Genomic DNA, 15,084 nt, shown 5'->3' with positions numbered 1-15,084 from the left:
GAAGTTGCTCTTCACAAGACCTGGGAGGAACTGAAAGAAATGATGATGAAAAAGTTCTGCTCTCGCGCAGAAATCCAGAGTCTGCAGCAGGAATTCTGGAACCACACAATGGTAGGAACGGATATCGACGCCTACAACAACCGGTTCAACGAGCTTTGCCAGTTGGTGCCAGACATGGCAAACACGGAGGAAAAGAAGATCGAGAGGTATATCTTTGGGTTACCTCCTGTTGTTAGGGTTCCGCTCAACGCCGCAGCGCCTCCAACCTTTGATGAGGCGGTAGCACGGGCCATCACCCTTACAAGGGATACGGTCCGTGCGGGTATGTTGACTACGCGCGGAAACGAGCAGCGAACCTCTGACTCCAAGAGGAAATGGAACTCTCACCACCGAGGGTCCGACTCCAAGCAGCCACCGTTCAAGAAGCAGGAAAGCGCAAGGGTTTACGCGATCCAAGCCGCGGAGCCATCAAGGAAAGGATACAGCGGGCCTTACCCATGGTGCAACAAATGCAAGTATCACCACGAGGGTGAATGCGCAAGAATCGAATGTGCCAAATGTGGCAGACCAGGGCACAAGACGATGAATTGCCGTGCTAAAGAAGCTGGAGCCAGTGACAACTGCTACGCATGCGGGAAGCCAGGGCATTTTAGTCGGGATTGCCCGCAAAAGGGAAACCAAGCTCGCGGGAGAGCTTTTGTGATCGGCGCGGGTGAAGCTAAAGAAGAGCCGAATGTGGTAACCGGTACGTTTTTGCTTAACGGCCATTTTGCATCTGTCTTATTTGATACTGGCGCTGACCTAAGTTTTATATCCGCTGAGTTTAAAGACTCCCTAGTCTTAGCGACCAGTAGGCTAGACACACCTTATACTATAGAACTAGCCAATGGTAGGCAGTTATGCGCGAACGAAAGAACTGAACAATGTGTAATAGTCATGGGTGGTCACGGGTTCAATATTAACTTGTTGCCAATAGACTTGGGAAGTTTTGACATTGTGATAGGTATGGATTGGTTAGTCGAGAACCACGCGGAAGTTATTTGCCATGAGAAGCAGGTTCGGGTCCCACTGTTGAACGGAGAAACCTTGGTGATTCAAGGGGAAAGAAGGGGAGTTGCGACGAAACTAATTTCGTGCCTAAAGGCGCGTAAGTGCCTAAGGAAAGGGTGCTACGCCTTCCTGGCGCATGTCGTAGAGAAGAAAGGAGATGAGCGAAGAATTGAAGACTTACCGGTAGTGCGCGAATTTCCAGAAGTTTTTCCTGAAGATTTGCCCGGATTGCCGCAGCCGCGACTAGTAGAATTTCGTATTGATTTAGTCCCAGGAGCTGCGCCAGTAGCTCGAGCGCCTTATCGATTAGCTCCATCTGAGATGCAAGAGCTATCAAATCAGTTACAGGAACTATTGGATAAGGGTTTCATACGCCCAAGCTTTTCACCTTGGGGAGCTCCAGTACTGTTTGTTAAGAAGAAGGATGGTTCGTTCAGAATGTGTATTGACTACAGGGAGCTGAATAAGCTGACAGTAAAAAACCGGTACCCCTTACCGAGGATTGACGACTTATTTGACCAGTTGCAAGGATCCAGTTATTATTCGAAGATAGATCTACGGTCCGGATACCACCAACTTAGGGTCCATGAGGAAGATGTGCCGAAAACAGCCTTCCGAACTAGATACGGCCATTATGAGTTCTTAGTGATGCCTTTCGGGCTAACTAATGCGCCGGCTGTATTCATGGATCTGATGAACCGCGTGTGCAAACCATACTTGGACAAGTTTGTGATTGTGTTTATAGATGATATTCTGATTTACTCTCGGACCAAGGCCGAGCATGAGCAACACCTGAGATTGATTTTGGAATTGTTGAGGAAAGAAAAGTTGTATGCGAAGTTTTCCAAATGTGAGTTTTGGCTTAGAGAAGTTCATTTTCTCGGTCACGTTGTAAACGAGAAAGGAATACACGTTGATCCTTCCAAAGTCAAGGCCATCGAAAACTGGGAAGCGCCAAAAACCCCAACTGAGGTGAGGCAATTCCTAGGACTAGCTGGCTACTATCGACGCTTCATTGAGAACTTCTCCAAGATAGCTCTACCTCTGACCGCGCTAACTCAGAAAGACAAGAAGTTTGTTTGGGGCGAAAATCAGGAAACAGCATTTCAAATGTTGAAACAGAAGTTATGTAGTGCGCCAATTTTGTCTCTGCCCGAGGGGACGGATGACATCGTCGTTTACTGCGACGCTTCACATCAGGGACTTGGATGTGTCCTTATGCAGTGAGACAAAGTCATAGCGTATGCCTCTCGCCAACTCAAGACCAATGAAAAGAACTACACAACGCATGATCTGGAACTTGGAGCGGTTGTCTTCGCGCTAAAGATTTGGCGCCATTACCTCTATGGTACAAAGTGTATAATTTTTACGGATCACAAGAGCCTTCAACATATATTTGATCAAAAGGATTTAAACATGAGGCAACGAAGATGGGTGGAGTTGTTGAATGATTATGATTGTGAAATTAAGTACCACCCTGGAAAGGCGAATGTGGTGGCAGACGCGCTAAGTAGGAAGGAGCGAATAAAAACGCTGCGAGTCAAGGCTCTAAGGTTGACCATTCACGCAGATCTCTCTACCCGCATCCGAGACGCTCAGCAAGAAGCCTTGAAACCAGAGTTTGCTAAAAACGAATCCCTTGGGGGCATGATTAAGAATTTGGAACTTAAGAACGGCAATCTATATTTCGCTAACCGCATATGGGTCCCTCTCAAAGGAGGATTGCGTGAGCGAGTATTAAACGAGGCTCACAAGACGCGGTATTCCGTACATCCTGGCGCAGACAAGATGTACCATGATGTTAAAGCGCTGTATTGGTGGCCCAATCTTAAAGGCGCCATCGCGACGTATGTCAGTAAGTGCCTGACGTGTTCAAAAGTAAAGGCTGAATATCAGATGCCGTCGGGGTTACTTCAGCAGCCAGAAATTCCCATGTGGAAGTGGGAACAAATCTCTATGGACTTCATCACCAAACTGCCAAGGACACCTGGGGGTTATGACACGATCTGGGTTATTGTAGATCGGCTAACTAAGTCAGCGCACTTCCTGCCGATCAAGGAAACCGATAAGATGGAAAAGTTAGCCAGATTGTATATTCGAGAAGTAGTTTCAAAACATGGAGTCCCAGTGTCCATCATTTCTGATAGAGATAGTCGGTTCACATCAAGGTTTTGGAGATCGTTACAAGGAGCTCTAGGTACCCGCCTTGATATGAGTACAGCTTATCATCCTCAAACGGATGAGCAAAGCGAGCGAACAATCCAGACATTGGAAGATATGCTGCGCGCGTGCGCAATCGATTTCGGTGGTAGCTGGGATACTCATCTCCCATTGGTTGAATTTTCTTACAACAACAGTTATCACACAAGCCTCAAGGCTGCGCCATTTGAAGCTTTGTATGGGCGCAAGTGTAGATCCCCACTGTGCTGGGCTGAAGTGGGTGACAAGCAAATAACTGGTCCAGAATTGATCCAAGAAACAACAGACAAGATTTTTCAGATACGGGATCGCCTTAAGACAGCGCGCGACAGACAGAAGAGCTACGCAGATGTGCGAAGGAAACCGTTGGAGTTTCAAGTAGGGGATAGAGTACTTTTGAAAGTCTCTCCATGGAAAGGAGTCCCCCGTTTCGGCAAGCGAGGAAAGTTGAATCCGCGCTTCATCGGACCATTTGAGATCCTGGAAAGGATCGGTCCGGTTGCTTATAAACTACGTTTACCCGCCGAACTCAGTGGAGTTCATGATACGTTTCATGTGTCCAACCTCAAAAAGTGCTTATCTGACGAAACGTTGATTTTGCCGTTGGAAGAGATTCACATCGACAAACAGCTGCACTTCGTAGAAGAACCTATAGCAGTAACCGATTGGAAAGAACAAAAGTTGCGCAGAAGCAGAATCAAGTTAGTAAAGGTTCAATGGAACTCGAGGCGTGGGCCTGAATTCACTTGGGAAAGAGAAGACCAGATGCGCATGAAATACCCACACCTCTTTCAGAGCATAGCTTCTGCCAGCAACGTCTCCTAAATTTCGGGACGAAATTCGCTTAACAGGGGGAGAATGTGACACCCGGTAAATTCCCAATCCCTTAAACCAAGTAATCAACCTAAATATTAGGTAATTATGTTATGTGCGCCCTGCGCAAGCGCGCCATGTTAGAAACAGCGCGTGCATTTGTTATGTGCGCCCTGCGCGAGCGCGCCATGTTAAGAATCAGCGCGTGCATTTGTTATGTGCGCCCTGCGCGAGCACGCCATGTTAAGAACCAGCGTGGGCATATGTTAAATGCGCCATACGCGAATGTTTTGGCTTTATGTTTTCATGTACCTTAACGTTATGTTGTCTAATGGGTTGACCATCCCGCATGATGCTAAGGCGGGTGCATCCTAAATCGTTTATGCGTGTGCGGAAGGGAATTAACCTCCCCGCATGGCGGGAACATCGAGAGCTAGTTTGTCTGAAGCTCCAAAATGGAATTGACTTCAACATAACTGATCACTATGTTGAAATACCAAGGCCACCTGGAGAATCTACAAATGAAACTCAATGTCCCTAACTGCGAGAAGGTTACGCACCTACCCGCAGCAAAGAAATATCCTTCACGCAGAAAGCTATGCGCACAAAGTAATACGCGCAGAACACTTAGTCTGTTCTCCAGACGTAAGGAGATTACTCCCGCCCAAAAGGAAACAGTAGCGTGTTTCAGAGATTTTCCACTTTTTACTGTACACTGACAAAAGTACCTGAAAAAGCACACTGTAACACAAAAAGTCAACTGTCAGCCACCCTATTCTCACCAACCCCAGACCTGCATGTCCTGACCAAATCAAAATCAAAATCTTTTATCCACTACTCCACTCTTAAATAAATAATAACAATTTCCATACTTTATCATCATTACACCTAGATACGAAAAGATTACAATCCCCTAAAGCAAGGGATTGTGTTCCCTTGAGTTTGCCTATAAAAATGTAACCTAAATTATCACCCAAGCACACTTCAAACTTCTCTCTTAAGAACTGCAAACTTGCACTAAACATCTCCCAAGCATCCGTTATTTTCAATTCCGTTCCAGTTACTAGACCTTCAATTCAAAGGCCAACACCAAGAAAACCCGAATCTCGATTAAATCCCTTAACAAGAACCTCAGGTGAGTCTCACAGCCCCTATTCTCGCTGTTTTCAATGTTTTTAAACTGTTTTCGGGGCGAGGGACACGTACTTAAATAATGTTTTATCATGGTATACTTACAAGCTATGCAAGCGATTATGTGTTTAAATTATATTTCATAATGAGCAATGCGAACGGTTATCTAAGGTTTTCGATGTATGTGCGCTAGAACTCGAGTAAGTGATCACTTTACCATTGGAACTCTAAGGGTAGGGACTGCTGGTTTGATCCGCCCACTCGTAGGGGTCGCACCTCTTACACAGACGAGTGCCTAGTATGGTCATGGGGCAGTACTATGGGTTTTGAGCCCGCTCGTAGAGGTCGCTCCTCTTACGCAGACGAGCGCCTTGTTTTCCGGCACAACGTCTGCGCGTAACCCGCGGGACGGTATTATTCGCTCGTAGTGGCAGCGCCACTTACACAGACGAGTACGATTTTTCAGAAGTGTCCGCGCGTAACCCGCGGGACAGTATTACTTGTTTCGCTCGTAGTGGCAGCGCCACTTACACAGACGAGCACAGTTCCCAGAAATGTTCGCGCGTAACCCGCGGAACGATTTTATCAGAATATGTTGATAGAACTATGTTTTACCAAGCATGTGTTTTAATGATGCTATCCGAATTATGTTTCAGAATGATTTTTATCAAGATTATGATGCAATACGATTTATCAAGTTACTAAAACTTGTGAACTCACTCAGTTTATACTGATTCAAATGTTTTACGTGTCTTTCAGGAGATAACTAAGTAGCGCATGGAGTCACACTTAGAGCACCTCACGCTGAACATCTAAAACTAGCTTTTTGGAAGATTTTAGTTCTATCCCTTCGATGCGCGTGGTTGTTCCCGCCGCGCAAGGGGATATGGCGTGGAAATCTTCAACAGTTTTTATACTTGGATGTTTTTATGTAATTTTTAAACAATGTAATGTATTTGTTTTAAACATTTTCATGCGCAATGAAAATCTTACTTTGAATGTTTGCAATGGCCCGTGCCTAATTATCAATCCCCACTCGAGCGCGCCCGGCTGTTTCCGCCGCTAAGGGCCGGGTGTGACACCATATTACTAATATTTTAGCTTATATTAAACGTATATCACTTATAGATGGCACCCCTGGATATCCGAACCATAACCAGACCCGTTCGGTTAATCGTTCGTTTGTTACGCAAAAGGCGTTTATTTGCTTAATCGATAAATACGTACTGAGGTGTACCTTGTTTTGGCTCAAATGTCACATTCTCCCCCCGTTAGAAAATTTCGTCATCGAAATTTGATAGGTCAATTACGCCCCTTTTGGGAGAAAGTTTATAATTATATGTTACGGATTTCATTCTTCTGTTTCCGTACACAATCGATTCCCCGTTGTGGATACTCCTGAACTTATTCAATGAGATTTTATTGAGTCATAAGTGTTTGATTTTCCCCGTTCAACATTTTCACGGGTTCTTTTACAGAGTTTAGTTGTATACAAGATTTTAGGTGGTATTAATTTCGTCCTGTTGGTAAGGCACTCGTTCTGATTCGATATATATAAAATATCGGGAATGAGGTAATTTTGTTTAATACGTTATGGGATTAACCTTCGAGGCAATTTTGTACAGTTCTATGTATTTTCAAGTTAACTCGTCAGTTTCATTAACTCAACTAACACCTTTCAAGAATCGTCACCTTCTCACATTCATCGGTATAGTACTCTGGTTAGCCTCAAGCGACTTTCAGTTTGTTTTTGATTTTACGAGCTTTATCTATGGTTTCCGGAATCGATTCAGGTTTTGTAATTTGGGGGTCGCCAATTTTCAATTGAATAAGGTAGCGAGTTACATTCTTGCTCGTATAATATCTATATCTGTGTATCGGGGATTGGAATTACTGGTCTCACTTTCCTCTAATGTTTGAATATTGATTGTTTGTTAGAGGTCTACAGACCGTGTTCAGATCGATTAGGGATCTGAAGTTTCATACACAACCCACCAAGAATAATACGTGAAGTTGTTTTCTCGATCTAAAATGAGTTCCCTATGTCGATATACGATTAAGGTGAATTTTTTTTAGGTGTGTAGTTGTTACAGATCAGAAGAAAGTTTGCGGATTAGGTCAGGCAGTGAACTATTATTCAGATTGCGTTGCTTTCTCAGGATGTTTTAGGAGCATGTGTTAAGAGGTCCACTGTAATTCGTTCCCCTCTTCCCGAAGGTATTTCAAGCTATTATAATGTTCCCGAAGGTTTTTGATATTCCGCCTTAACTTAATATAGAGTACACATTTACAACACATGTGACTATAATCTTTCTCATACCAGTTTGTTCATAAATTTCCCTTACATCTTTACATGTTGCACTAATACTCGGTCTAACAGAACGTTTGGACTAGCTTTTCTTCCTTCATCACCCGATCATTGAGGCTATAATAGCTTGAAGCTCAAGTTTCGGTTACGGATAGTATAGTTCTTCTCATCCGTGTTTCGTCATTGGGGTACTAGGTTTTTTTCCATGTACGGAATCACTTCTTTATCTTGAAGAGGCAGTATAACAGTTCTATTTCTATATATAACCTTCATTTGAACTCAATTAACTAGTCCATATTGACTATTACACAATGACTCCTCACTTCCACCGGGAGTGCATCGATAGGGAATAGCTAGTTATTTAGGTTAAGAGGGTAGTTTTTCGAGTAATATGGTTAGCATTTATAGTCTTACTTTTGGTGGTTTCTATAGTATACAAAATTGTTATTTTACTAGACGGTATATTTTCCAAGGTAATAACTTGTAGGAACGAAACGTCTATCAGTGTCCGTAATAAATAAACTAAAGTATATTAGGCATTACTAAGAACGTACCTGTTACTACATTTGTTCTATCCGGTTTATTCACAATACGTGTCCCCTAGTCGAGTTGGACGTCGATGCCGGTCCTTACCTTTGTCTTTCCATCGCAATTGGGTTCAATCTAGGGCAGTCTTTCTTGATGTGCTCCATACTACCACACTCATAACAGGCATTACGGTTTATTATGGGTTGGTTTTGGTAGACTAGTTGTTGTCGTGTTGGTTGCGGTTGGGGTAGTTGTGAGTCTTGGAGTTGGGTTGGTGGATTTATAGTATTCATAACGGTTCTACAATTTCGGGCATAGTGTCCCACCTTCTCACATTTGTGACACACATTGGTCCGACATTCACCAACATGATGATAACCACATTTTCCACATCTAGGCAAAGGCCCTTTATACTTATCTTGCTTCACATCGGAATTGATCATAGCGTAAGTTTGTATTGCAGGGCACGCACATTTATTCTGTTGTCTTTCTTGTATTCCCGCTCCATAATTGGTTCGTTTTGTACCAGATGATTCCTCGGGCATTCTTAACGCACCACTTTTAATCAAATCAGAAGTTACAATGCCGGCTTGTAACACGGCATTTTCGAAAGTTACAGGGCCAGTTGAATTAACAAAACTCCTGACTTCGGGGGCTAAACCCCAAATGTAGCGTTCAGTACGTTTAGATTCTGGAGTAACTAACCATGGGACTAGACGAGCCAGTTTGTTAAAGCGGTGGGTATACTCCAAGTGATCTGCACCCTTCATTTCTAGATTCTAAAGTTCTTGCTCTAATTTCTGAATTTCGTTTATCGGACAAAAGTGTTTTATCATAAGATTTTTAAGTTCTGTCCAAGACATACGATTGGTTACCTCTTGTCCTCGAATTTGCACAACAGTATTCCACCACATTAGCGCGTGGTCTACAAATGTAGAAGTAGCAAATTTGACAATACAATCTGGTGGACAGTTAGTGATATTAATGATGGATTCAGTCTTTTCGATCCACTTTACCAGTCCATTTGATCCCTCAGTACCGCTAAATTCCATAGGTTTACATAGCATGAAGTTCTTAAGTTGATATCCTCGAATTTGCACAATAGTATTCCACCACATTAGCGCGTGGTCTACAAATGTAGAAGTAGCAAATTTGACAATACAAATTTTTTATTTTTTATTTTATTTTATTTTATTTATTTATTTATTTTTTAAAAATTTCTACAACTAAGTAAAATAAACCCCATCCCCACACTTAGAACGAAATCGTCCTCGATGATAATAAGGAGAAGAAACAAAATAAAAATAAAACAAAAATAAAAATATAATATACAAGAATAAAACAAAGAACGGGTCACTGCCCTGGTTTGTGTTTAAAATCTTCAATAACTGAGTAGTATCCAAGCGACCGTATAACATTTCATTCGCGGCCGCAACCTCGGGAGAAACTGTTCCAAGACGCCATCGTAGCTACCATGCGCATAATATAACCTGCAAAGATTCAAATTCGCTCGCATGTAGCGGCGTACAAAACAGGAAAAACAAAAACATAAGAAATAAACGTATTTTTGTGTTTTTGGTTTTTATGATTTTTTTTAAACTCATGTTAATAATAGAACACCCCTTAAATCTATTGACTCGAATGGAGATTGAGTATGAGCGGTTTCATTTTGGAACATCCTGAAATAGACAAAAACAAATAAAACAGATAGCACAAACAAATAACACTAAAAACAAACTCTACAACTCGGGTAGTCTCCCGAGTGATGCAACCAACACGTCTACGTCCCGGAGAGCGAATCAAGGTAGAATACCTCGATAGTCTGATCAGTCATCGGCTCGCCAATGTAGTGCTTCAATCTATGACGTTCACCTTAAATTTCCCGTGTTTATCCTCTATCTCAACAGTGCCATACGGGAAAACTTCAGTGACCGTGAACGGTCCCGACCATCGGGATCTCAACTTTCCCGGGAATAACCTCAACCGGGAATTATAAAGTAAGACCAAATCCCCACACTTGAACTGCTTGTTCCTCTTCAATTTCCTATCACGCAGTTCCTTTGTCCGCTCCTTATACCTAAACGACTTTGCGTAGGCGTGATATCTCAGCTCCTCTAACTCGTGCAACTGGTGGAAATGAGTGCTCTCTGTGGCGGACATATCAAAATTGAACCTCTATAGGTCCCACGACACACGGTGCTCCAACTTGACAGGCAGATGGCAGGCCTTCCCATAAATAATCCGAAACGGTGTGGAACCGTTCGGAGTTTTGTAGGCTGTACGGAAGGCCCACAACGCATCATCCAACTTGTCGGACCAATCCTGACGATTCGAACTAACCGTTTTCTCAAGAATACGTTTGATCCCCCGATTACTCACTTCCACCTACCCACTAGTCTGTAGGTGGTAGGCGGTTGCCAGCTGATGGGTGACCCCATAGCGTCGTAACGCCTTCTCCATCTGCACATTGTAGAAGTGAGTACCTCTATCACTGATCAACGCCTTCGAGACACCAAAACGAGCGAAAAGGCTCTTGAGAAAATGGACTACAACTCGGGCATCATTATTGGGTAAGGCCTTGGCATTGACCAACTTCGAAACATTATCAACCGCCACGAGTATGTACTTATTCCCGCGCGAGGATGGTAATGGTCCCATGAAATCAATGCCCCTAACATCAAAAACCTCACAAACCTGAATAGCATTTTGGGGCATTTCATTTCGCCATGAGATGTTGCCGACACGCAGGCAACGATCACAACTCCTCACAAACGCGTGTGCATCCTTAAAAATCAAAGGCCAATAAAAACCGCAATCAAATACCTTCTTCGCTGTTAAACTCGCACTGTGGTGACCTCCTGTCGGTCCAACATGGCAATGGCTCAGAATCTGCCATCCCTCCTTAACGTCAACACACCTCCTGATCAACTGGTCAGCACCTATACGAAAGAGATACGGGTCGTCCCACCGGTAAAACTTAACATCAGCAAAGAATTTCTTCTTTTGCTGGTAAGGCATCTTTGGGTAGTACCCGTCCGCAAGATAGTTCACGAAGTCGGCGAACAATGGAAAACCCTGATGCTGAGCTGAAACAAATGTGAGACTCTCTGTTGGAAATTAGTCATTAATCCTGACCTCCGGCGCTCCTAACTCAGCTCCCTCAAGACGCGAAAGATGATCGGCCGCCAAATTCTCGGCCCCCTTTTTATCACGGATTTCAGTATCAAACTCTTGAAGCAAATGGATCCATCGGATAAGACGAGGCTTAGCATCCTGTACATAGAGATAACGAATGGAAGAATGATTAGTGTACACAATCGTGTTGGACAGAACTAGACAGGACCTGGATTTATCGAACGCAAACACCACAGCTAGAAGCTATTTCTCGGTGGTGGTGTAACTCTCCTGGGCACCATTCAAGGTCCGACTAGCATAGTAAATTGGATGGAAATTTTTTTCCTTCCGCTGTCCAAGAACCGCTCCGACTGCGAAGTTGCTCGCGTCACACATCAACTCAAATAGAAGTGACCAGTCGAGAGCAATCATGATCGGGGCGTTAACGAGTTTGTCTTTTAAAATATCAAACGCCTCGATTCACTGCTCAGAAAACACAAATGGGGCATCCTTCTCCAGAAGTTTGGTCATGGGCCTCGCGATCTTAGAAAAATCTTTAATGAACCGGCAATAGAACCCATCGAACCTAGAAAACTCTGGATGGATCTCACAGAAGTGGGTGGGGGAAGATTAGAAATGGTCTCGACCTTCGCTAGGTCGACCTCTATCCCCGCACTCGAAATACAATACCCCAAAAAGATGCCCTCGCGTACCATGAAGTGACACTTCTCCAGTTAAGGACTAGGTTGGTGTCAACGCATCGGGCCAACATTCTCTCAAGGTTGGAGAGACACTGATCAAAAGAGCTCCTAAACACAGAAAAATCATCCATGAACACCACCATGGTGTCCTTAATCATTTCATGAAATATAGCCACCATGCACCTCTGAAATGTGGCTGGAGCGTTACACAGTCCGAACAGAATACGTCTATAGGCAAATGTGCCATATGGGTAGGTAAACATGGCTTTCTCCTGGTCATTCGGGGCAATCGGAATCTGAAAGTACCCGAAGAAACCATCCAAGAAGCAGTAGTACTACTGACCTGCCAGAAGCTCCAACATCTGATCAATGAAAGGTAAAGGAAAGTGGTCTTTCCTCGTGGCATCATTCAGTCTGTGGTAATCAATGTAGACTCTCCAATCGGTCACAGTCCTAGTAGGAATGAGCTCGTTCCTCCCATTGGTAACGACAGTCATGCCACCCTTTTTAGGAACCACTTGGACTGGACTAACCCACGAACTATCAGAAATGGGGAAAATGATCCCCGCATCAAGGAGTTTGATAATCTCCTTCTTCACGACCTCCTGCATCTTCGGATTAAGATGCCGCTGCGGCTGAACGACATATTTGAAATTATCCTCCATGAGGATTTTATGAGTGCAGAACGAAGTGTTGATACCCTTACTGTCAATAATCTTCCATGCAATGGCTTCCTTGTGCTCTCGAAGCACCCTCAACAGTCTCTCTCTCTCGACCTCCGTCAAAGCAGATGCGACAATAACTCGCAACTTCCTCTCCTCGACCAAAAACGTGTACTCCAGATGGGCAGGTAAATCCTTATGTTCTAAGGAAGGAGGGGGGCTCTCGACAGAAGGTCGGTCCATCGGATCATCACGTATGATCCCAGCAGACAGTTCAGACTCAGGGTGGTGTTACTCGGCGTCATCTTCCGTCGAGAATCATGGCAACCATCTCAATCTCCGGAATGTCCCTATCGAGAATCTGAGTATCGGAGGCGGATCCTCCACAGATCTTGCTGAAAAACTCCCCAACATGCTCCATGATGGTATCGATAAAGTACAAGGAGTCATCAGCAGACTTAGGGTGTATAAGTGACTGTCGAACGTCAAAGGGGACGTTCTCATCCCCAAATCTCAAGATCAACTTACCCTCGCAGACGTCGATCAACGCCTGTGCAGTGGCAAGGAAAGGTCGGCCTAAGATAAGCGGTGCACTATCATCATCGTTCATGTCTAGAATGACAAAGTCCACCGGGAAGATGAACTTGTCGACACGAACAAGCATGTTCTCTACCACCCCTCGAGGGTATTTCACAGAATGATCAGCAAGCTGGATACTCATCCTGGTAGGCCTAAGTTCGCCTAAACCCAGCTTGCTGTAAACGAAATACGGCATAAGATTAATATTGGCACCAAGATCAGCCTGCGCATGAATCACCGTATCATCACTCAAGATGCAGGGAATCGTGAAACTCCCTGGATCGGACATCTTCTCTGGTAACTTCCTCTGTAAGACAGCATAACAACTAGCACTCATAGGGATGGAAGCGACCTCAGTTAACTTCTCCTTATTTGAGAGAATATCCTTAAGGAACTTCCCATGTTTGGGCATCTGAGTCAGTGCCTCAAGGAATGGAATATTCAGGTGAAGCTGCTTCAAAAGATCAAGGAATATGGAGTTCTGCTCCTCATCTCTATCTCTCCGGAGTCTCTCGGGGTGTGGCACTCTAGGTTTGTAGACTCTCGGTGGCTCGCTCGGTAACTGCTGTCTCTTGGCCTGTGCTAAACTCCCTGGACTGCTTCTCTGATACACCTGGGTCGACGGAGACTCCATCTGAATCTCCTCATCGACCTGCTCCTCTACAACTACTGCAGGCTCCTCAACTACTCCTCCTCTGGACCTCTGCTGAATCACGGGCTCATCTCGTGACCCTGCATCGCTCCTCGTCGTCACAGCTTTCGCGAATCCCTTTAGGTTCTGCTCGATATTACCCGGTAGCGTACCCTGCGGCCTCTCATTCAATTGACTGGCTATCTCTCCCATCTGACGCTCAAGACTCTGAATCGACACTCCCTGATTCCTCATGAATGACTCGTGCTCGCGAAGCTTCTCCTGCGTCTCTTTATGACGGGAATTCTCTAGCATCATAAGTTGTGACAACATCTGCGTCTGCTGCGCCATCATTTCCTCTAAAGTGGGCTTCTTCTCCCCACTACTCGCTCCTTCTCCCGCATCCTGAAACACACTCTGACGCTGCTAGAAGCCCGACTGATTCCCGCTTCTCCAGTTCGAATTCTGATTGTCTCTCCATCCCGAATTATAAGAAATGAAAGAATTTTGATTCCGGTTTGGATTTCCTACATAGTCTACGGCCTCCTTCTGAGAATTGACTGGGCACTGAACTGTATCATTCCCTCCTCTGCATATCACGCACAACCTGTTCTTAGTTTGCAAGTCCTTCACAATCTGCGCTAACGCCTCTACCTATGCCGTGAGTGCGGTGGTCGTGTCCACCGAATGCATGCCGTGTGATATGGAGTGGACGGTCTTACAACCCTTGGTGGGTGATCGCTGGTATCCACTCATAGCTAACCCGTTAAAAAAAGCAATGCACTCATCCGAGTCCTTCGTCGTCAGCAAATTTCCTCCCGCCGCTGTGTCAAGCATGTTCTGCGTCGCGTATGTCACTCCATTATAAAACTTTTCGACAATCGCCCAATCTTGCAAGCTGTGGTTCGGGCACAATGCTAACAAATTTTTGAATCACTCCCACGCCTCGTAGAAACTCTCGGTGTCCTCCATCTGAAAAGAATGAATCTGATTACGCAAACGAGCGGCCTTAACCAGAGGATCGTATTTCTCAAGAAATTGGGTTTGCATGGCAGCCCAAGTAGCTATAGAGCCCTGTGGGAGGGACTCGATCCACATAATCGTTTTATCGATGAGTGAAAACGGCGTCTTCGGATACGCCGACAAGATGGAAAGTGTCGCAGATACGCGCGATGCGAGTGAGATGATGATGCGGGTTTTTGTGAGGTAACCCTTGGAACTAAGCAGAATGATAAATGGTATTCAGAATGTTCGACGGAATCTGCCAGTTCGTGTTAACTCTAATGGCGGGTGGTGCGATGCTGGATCTCGCGCCAGCATTGGCTGAACGGGCCCGGTCTACAACTGTCCTCCTCAGTGGTGGATTGT

The sequence above is a fragment of the Bidens hawaiensis genome, unplaced genomic scaffold (assembly GCF_021521415.1).
Source record: "Bidens hawaiensis isolate Kalapana, Puna unplaced genomic scaffold, B.hawaiensis_p1.1 tig00004444_1, whole genome shotgun sequence".
Classification (NCBI taxonomy): domain Eukaryota; kingdom Viridiplantae; phylum Streptophyta; class Magnoliopsida; order Asterales; family Asteraceae; genus Bidens; species Bidens hawaiensis.
Note: the sequence above shows the minus strand (reverse complement) of the source record.